The 7337-nt window shown below is 47.3% G+C and overlaps 1 non-coding gene across 1 annotated transcript; it reads left to right on the forward strand.

Moving 5' to 3' along the window:
• Window positions 1–6659: 6659 nt before the first annotated feature.
• On the forward strand, window positions 6660–6766 carry LOC117307549 (U6 spliceosomal RNA). The gene has a single exon (XR_004521317.1). It is a non-coding gene; the product is annotated as a U6 spliceosomal RNA (small nuclear RNA).
• The last annotated feature ends 571 nt before the right edge of the window (window positions 6767–7337 follow it).

Consider the following 7337-nt stretch of genomic DNA (forward strand, 5'->3'; position numbering starts at 1 on the left):
ACTACTCTATAGCATGTGTTAGAAATAAAACAGAATATTATTCCCAAGGCTGATGGCACTGTACTTTGGTACAATCTTTATCAAATTGAAGAATATTTTAGTAGTACATAGGAAGAACAGTAAAAATATTTATTCCCTTTGACTCAATCATTCCATCTTTAGGAAAACTTGAAAAGAGTGAGAGAGTAGAAAAGACATATACCCAATTGTTTCCAGCAACTGAAAACAAGAAATGGCCTAAACAGCCAACAATAAAAGATTGGGGGGCTTCCCTGGTGGCGCAGTGGTTGGGAGTCCGCCTGTCAATGCAGGGGACGTGGGTTCGTGCCCCGGTCCGGGAGGATCCCACATGCCGCGGAGTGGGGGGCCCGTGAGCCATGGCCGCTGAGCCTGCGCTCCGCAACGGGAGAGGCCACAGCGGTGAAAGGCCCGCGTACCGCAAAAAAAAAAAAAAAAAAAGATTGGTTATCTAATTATGGTTAGTCCATGGGGACACTGTGATCCCCATTGACCATAATAATTCTACCTCCAGGCCAGTGTGGGCTTGTGAATAGCCACAGGACTTGATTCTGCCTACTAAGATGAGAGGAAAAGTTTCCTTAGGAGTGTTGGGGGAAAGGTATCTCCCGCCTAAGAAAAAGGCACGGGAAGAAACAGCTCATCTTCTGGGCGCTGTGCTGGATGTGGACCCTGGCACGGGTGCCGCCATCTCAGATACACCAGAGGGGAATTCAACACCGAGGTGTGAGCTCCCCAGAGAAATGGAAAAAACGTGGGTCCTTGACAGGATGACAGCACTGAGCTACTGAGTCAATCATCCCAAAGCCTCAGCTTCCATTATATGTGAAAAATCCCATATCTGTGAAATATTAAACTTTCTTGTAACTTAAGCTAGTTTGAGTTCAGGTTTTCTGATTCCTCTGCCAAAGGAATCTAACAGAATCAAAATGAGTTTAATCTTGCATATCCCTCATAACAGTGAAGACTAATGTAAACTTATTTTGTCAATAATCTTAAATAAGACAGTTAAATACACCAAGGTATATCCAATATAATTATAACTGCATAAAAACCATGAATATATCTATATATGTACATTATGAATAGAACTAACAAGAAATAGTTATATCACAGTTAAAGAAATTAAAAGTAAATTATAAAGTACTTTAAAGTTTTTTTAAGTTTTTTTTTTTTTGCGGTACGTAGGCCTCTCTCTCACTGCTGTGGCCTCTCCCATTGTGGAGCGCAGGCTCAATGGCCATGGCTCACGGGCCCAGCCGCTCTGCTGCATGTGGGATCCTCCTGGACCGGGGCACGAACCCACGTCCCCTGAATCGGCAGGCGGACTCTCAACCACTGCGCCACCAGGGAAGCCCTAAAGTTTTTAATTAATATTTTAAGCACTGCCTTCTATAATTTTTCTTCACATCGTTTCTCAAGATGGTGAGCTACCAAAGGTTAAGTGGCAAATCTGATTCGTCCCAATTTCAAGTACAATTGCTAGAATATTTTTAGTTTTATATACATCAGGATGAATTCGGTTCTGCTGCAGTAACAGACAAGCCAGCAATCTCAATGCCTTAAAACAACAAAGGGTTGTTTCTTGCTTAGGCTACAAGTCGCCTGGGGTTAGATGGAGTGGTGGCATCTCTGGGCTGATTAGAGTCACTCAGGTGGATGGGGCGGCCACCATTCCAACCGTTGATTGTCACCATGCCAGAGGCTAAAGAAAAAACCATACAAATTGTGTTCTGGATTTTAATGCTTCCGCCACATAACTTCCACTCACGTTTCATTAGCCAAAATAGGTCACATGGCTTTGCCTAAGTTCAAAAGGAGAGGGAAAGTTTAATTCTCCCATGTGCCCGGAAGCCCCAAATATTGGCAAACAGCCCTAATGACTAACCACAGGGTTACAGCAAACGCATAGTTTCATCAGACGTACAGAAGGTAGACTTTTTTCTAAAACCCCAGAGGTAAGAGAGAGATGAAGCCTCAATGTAGTAAAATTAGTCTAGTGAGACACAAAACATCCCCTCACATGTTTTAAATACATGCTCAACTTCACCCAGCAATTGATTCCGCAGGGTTCATATGGTTGCTAAAACATGTGGTTCAAGTCTCAGCCTATTATAAATGTAGTGGAGACTTTTATATCATTCCTCAAGTGCTACCACGAAAGACCACCAGACAGCAAAGAGATTCATCATCACAGAAGATCTCGCTTGCAAAGTCTGCACGCATCAGCAAAAGCAACCAGAATCTGCCTGATAGGACATACCTAGCACTTCTCTCTACTCCCTGCTATCTTTCTGCATGTGTTTTGGACGTTTTTAACATTTTAGGCTCAGTTCAAACATAAATTCTGAACTGTGAGACCCAGAGTGTACTTATCCTACTTCATTCCTCACCTCGTTTTTCTCTTCTTCCCTTACACTTCATTCTCCTAACCTATACCCGTGACTCCCCAGTAGCACAACTTTTCCCATTGCCGAGTTGTGAACCTTCCACCACTGAACTGCCATTCTTCCTTGGCTACTTTCTCCAACAGCCCATGAAGATCTTTGGGCATCACCAGCTGCTAGAAGTCTAAATTCTCCACCTGAACCGTAGGTTGGTTCCTCCCAGCCACCGGAGGACTATGTCTCTGAGAGCAGTGGGCTAAGAAGGTGGCCAGGACCTGGGCTATGGAGATGGAATAGCAGCTGACTCTGGCGGGACAAGATTGGCTTGACTGCCCCTCATTGGTCCATTTCTCGTCATGTTCTACAGAGATAATCTTACCCTTCCCAGAGCACATCAACCAGAAATGTTTAGATGATAGGTATCAGAAACCTTCACTCACCCTGGATTTGTTTTGAAAAAAAGTATTTATTTATTGGCTCATAAAATTTTCAAGGGTAGGGCTTGTTGGTGGCAAAGCTTAATCCAGGGGCTCAAGTGACGTCCTCAGGATGTGGTTTCTTCTGTTTCTCTGCCCTCCTTTCTCCATCCTGGCTTGCTCTGTGACAGCTTTTCTCTCATGAGTGCAGGACAGATGCCAAGAGCTCTTCGGTTCACATCTAGTTCTCAGCAGACCCAGTGAATGCCTTGAGCTCCACATACTGAGAGGTCAACACACTGACAGGTCACGTGGGCCCCTCAATCAAGGTGTCCATAACTGGCATGGAGGATTAAATATGCAGATTGAATGAGGCCAATCAGGCTTGCCCCTGGCGGTGAGGGCAGGGTCATGTCTCCCCAACCCGCGGCAGTGGGGAGGGGACATATAATGTCCCCCTGTAAGAAATCCAAGGTACTCTTATAGGAAAAAGATTGAAAGGATGCTAACAGCCCAGACATGGGCTCCCAGGCAGCCTTTCTTGGACTCGGCTCCTTGCCTCTGCCCCCTTCAGAACTGGCCTTTCTTTTGTTTCACTCTGGACGGTTAGGGGGAGATGGCCTTAGTGTTCAGTAACAGTGAAGGCGTGTTGAAATGGGGGCACGTCCATCAACAGAGGAATGGCTAAAGAAGATGCGGTACATATGTACAATGGAATTTACTCAGCCATAAAAAAGAATGAAATAATGCCATTTGCAGCAACATGGATGCAACTACAGATGTCATACTGAGTGAAGTAAGTCAGACAGAGAAAGACAAATACCACACGGTATCACTTATATGTGGAATCTAAAAAAAGGGTACAAATGAACTTATCCACAGAACAGAAATAGAGGTACAGATGTAGAAAACAAATTTATGGTTACCAGCGGGTAAGGGGGAAAGGGAGGGATAAATGGGGAGACTGGGATTGACATATACACACTACTATATATAGAATAGATAACTAATAAGGACCTACTGTATAGCACAGGGAACTCTACTCAGTACTCTGTAATGGCCTATATGGGAAAAGAATCTAAAAAAGAGTGGGTATGTGTATAACTGATTCAGTTTGCTGTACAGCAGAAACTAACACAACATTGTAAATCAACTATACTCCAATAAAAATTTAAAAAAAAGAAATGGGGGCAGTGAACACAGATGAGACAGGAGGCGCTGTCTGCTCTGCAGCCAGGGGAGGGGTGGGGTATGGGGCTTGGGAATGGGGGAGACTTGGAGAAATGAGACAGGAGCTCTGAATCACAGCGGTGAGGAATAAACTAGTGACTCAACAACATTTGGGTTTTTTAATTTGCCCAGAAGAGCTGACTAACTGACTTAAGTTGTACAGACTGCCCCTCCAGAAGCGCGCTGGAACTAAGTGTCAAGGCAATGCGACAGAAAACTAGAGCAAAGCTCACAGAATACAAACGAAGTGGACTTGTATTTATTTGGGTTCCTCAGGGCTCTCAGGAACCATTCAATCCCTCGAGGGCCAGGACCTTGTCTTCCACTCCCCTTTCACTCCCCTCATGTTTGGCAAAATGTCCTGGAGCCCAGGGGACCCAGACTCAACCAAGGGTGGGGGACAAACCCTCCAAAAGAAAGAAATGATCAACGGATGAACAGAATTCCTTCCTCCAGAGAGAATCATTCATTTCCACACACTTTCAGATCGTATAAAAGGTAATGTGGCATGATTACAAATGGAATTATAAATGCCTGCCTTATCCCAAAATAAAGCTGGGGCAGAAAATATTCTCTCACTTCTTACGCAAAGAAGTAGGCCATTTGGGAGGAAGCTGGACCCACTGCTGAAACAGTCTTCAAAGGCACAAGCCTCTGAATGGTCGTTTCTCAAAGGAAAGGCAGAGACAGAATGAACCCTTGCTAAGCGGGTGGGAGGCCATCCTGGACTTCTCCGTCCTGCTAAGACGCAGACCCCGGCTGGAGAGTAGAGCGAGCTGTGGCCGTGCGCTCTGTGCTGCCATCTAGTGGATATAATTGGTAACTACAAAGGCTTGGGAAGGGCCAGGAAAGGAAAACTTCCTGCTTCCCGATTTAAAAAAAGAAAAAGAAAACATGTCCTGTCCAGAGTATCTGTAGAGCAGCAGCAACCAGCCTCCTGACAGCTGCAAACACATCCCTTATTAGTCCACCCTGTAGGCCTGAGAGGCCCAGCGACGCTTCTCATGCTGAGCGCTGGAGAAACAGCCGGCGCTGCAGGCAGCAGAAGGCAGGTGAATCCTGGGCCCTTCTGGGACATATCCTTTGCTGTGGTTCCAGTCCTGGCAGCGGACTCTTTCTCTTCCTGGTCTGGGCTTTGCTATGCGGCAGCCCTTTTCAGTCTAGGACTGAAACCATTGGTGATGAAACCATCAGTGACCAGTCAGTAGGCAAAACACATGCTCGTCCACTTTGGGGGAAGAGATGTGACAAGTTAATGAGATGCAGCCGCAGCCTCTTCCCGGTCGCACCTCACACGTGCACACAGGCAGGCCGGCGCTCACAGGAGGTCCGCGCAGCCGCAGTGTGCCCGGTGCCGGCTGACTCTAATCAAGGCAGGCATCGGCTCGCGTGGGAGACCTGCTTCTGGTTCCACGTCCAGGTGGGATCTCTCTCCTGTGCTTCGCTTCTCTGGTGAAGAACCGCCAAGGCAAAGTGGCTCACAGACTCCGTTCTTAGTCACCAGCCAAATATCAGCTTAGAGATGGCCCGTTCTTGATGCCAGGGCCACCTTACCGCTGCAGCCCTGTTCCCTCTCTAGGTGTATATAGTAGAGGAAGAGCAGAACAGACCTCTGCAACCCGTCATTTGGCATCTCACGAAGAAGGAGTAACAGATGGTTAGAAGCCTGGAACCATGGTTACTCGAATTTCGGACAGGATCTTTAGACATGTTTTCCCTGCTGAACAGAAATGTTCTATCACTTAATTAAATAATTTCATGAAGACAGCTTTGAGACGGACAAGGAAGAAGAAGGCCCTGTGAATTCCACAGAATGTTGCCAAAGGCAGTGCAACTATCTATTGTTTTAAGAAATAACTGACTTTTAAAAACCTCCATATGATTTATAAATCAAAATCATTTCTCCCTCGAGAACAATCCAGAAAGAGTAAAACATTCAAAGCACCAAACTTTCAAAAGACCTGTTGGATTCAGGGTTCTATCCAAGAAAATAACTCCCTGGATTACTTAAATGGCCGTGCAGCTCTTGGAAACTCAGATGAAAGACACCATCAAAGTACAGAGTGCTATTAATAACCCTTGGTGTCCAGCCATCTCCTTCCCCTTCTCTTTGGGCAAGCATCTGCCTGGTTCTATTTTGCTATTTGATTTCATTATGTAGTTTTCCGACATCTGCTCCCAGGCTCTCTGAGACAACAGTGAATTCCGCTCAGAGACGAAATCGCACAAGAAAGGGAAGGAAGACCTCGTCAGCGTGCCGCATCTCATCCCTCAGGTCCCTCTGCCCTGCTTGCCATGGGGGCGGGGCAAGGGGCTGGTTCACCCTCCACAGCCAGCACCTGCCTCGCTCCTCCAAGGGCTGTTCTCAGACTCCGCCCTTGGGAGCCTGGGAATTGAAGCCCTTCCCACTTCAGGCAGCCCGGATCCAAAGATGGGCAGGTAGGAGAGAACAAGTATTCCAGCTCCCCGGCCCCTGATGGAGACCAGTCTGGGGGCGGGGTGGGGGGGGGGGGTAAACTATGTTATCTCCAGAGCTTCCCTGCAGGACACAGCCAAAGTTTTAAAATGTCCACAAATTCTTTGACCCTCCTCCCTTCAAGCGAGCCTAGTGCTCGCTTCGGCAGGACATATACTAAAATTGGAACGATACAGAGAAGATTAGCATGGCCCCTGCGCAAGGATGACACGCAAATTCGTGAAGCATTCCATATTTTTGAGAGACCCGCATACCGCAAAAAAAAAAAAAAAAAAAAAAAAAAGGTGGAGCCTAATTCCCTTCCCCTTAAATAAAGGCCAGCCCAGGGCTTCCCTGGTGGCGCAGTGGTTGAGAGTCCGCCTGCCGATGCAGGGGACACGGGTTCGTGCCCCGGTCCGGGAGGATCCCACATGCCGCGGAGCGGCTGGGCCCGTGAGCCATGGCCGCTGAGCCTGCGCGTCCGGAGCCTGTGCTCCGCAGCGGGAGAGGCCACAACAGTGAGAGGCCCGCGTACCACAAAAAAAATAAAAATAAAAAATAAAATAAAGGCCAGCCTGAGTGCTTCTGCAGAACAGAAGATGGGGGAAACGATGTTCGTCGTGGTCCCAGGCTAGGTCATGAAATGGATAGCTTCTGCCTGGCTTTCTCTCTTGGGCTACACACCTGGGGACTCACACAGCAGGACACTCAAGCAGTCCTGGGAGAGGCCCATGTGGAGAGGAACTGAGGCCTCCCACCAACAGCCAGCACCAGCTCTCCAGCCTGGTGAGTGAGCTGCTTTGCAAATGATCCTCCCGCCCCAGGTAAACC

This window comes from Tursiops truncatus, chromosome 12 (assembly GCF_011762595.2).
Source record: "Tursiops truncatus isolate mTurTru1 chromosome 12, mTurTru1.mat.Y, whole genome shotgun sequence".
Classification (NCBI taxonomy): domain Eukaryota; kingdom Metazoa; phylum Chordata; class Mammalia; order Artiodactyla; family Delphinidae; genus Tursiops; species Tursiops truncatus.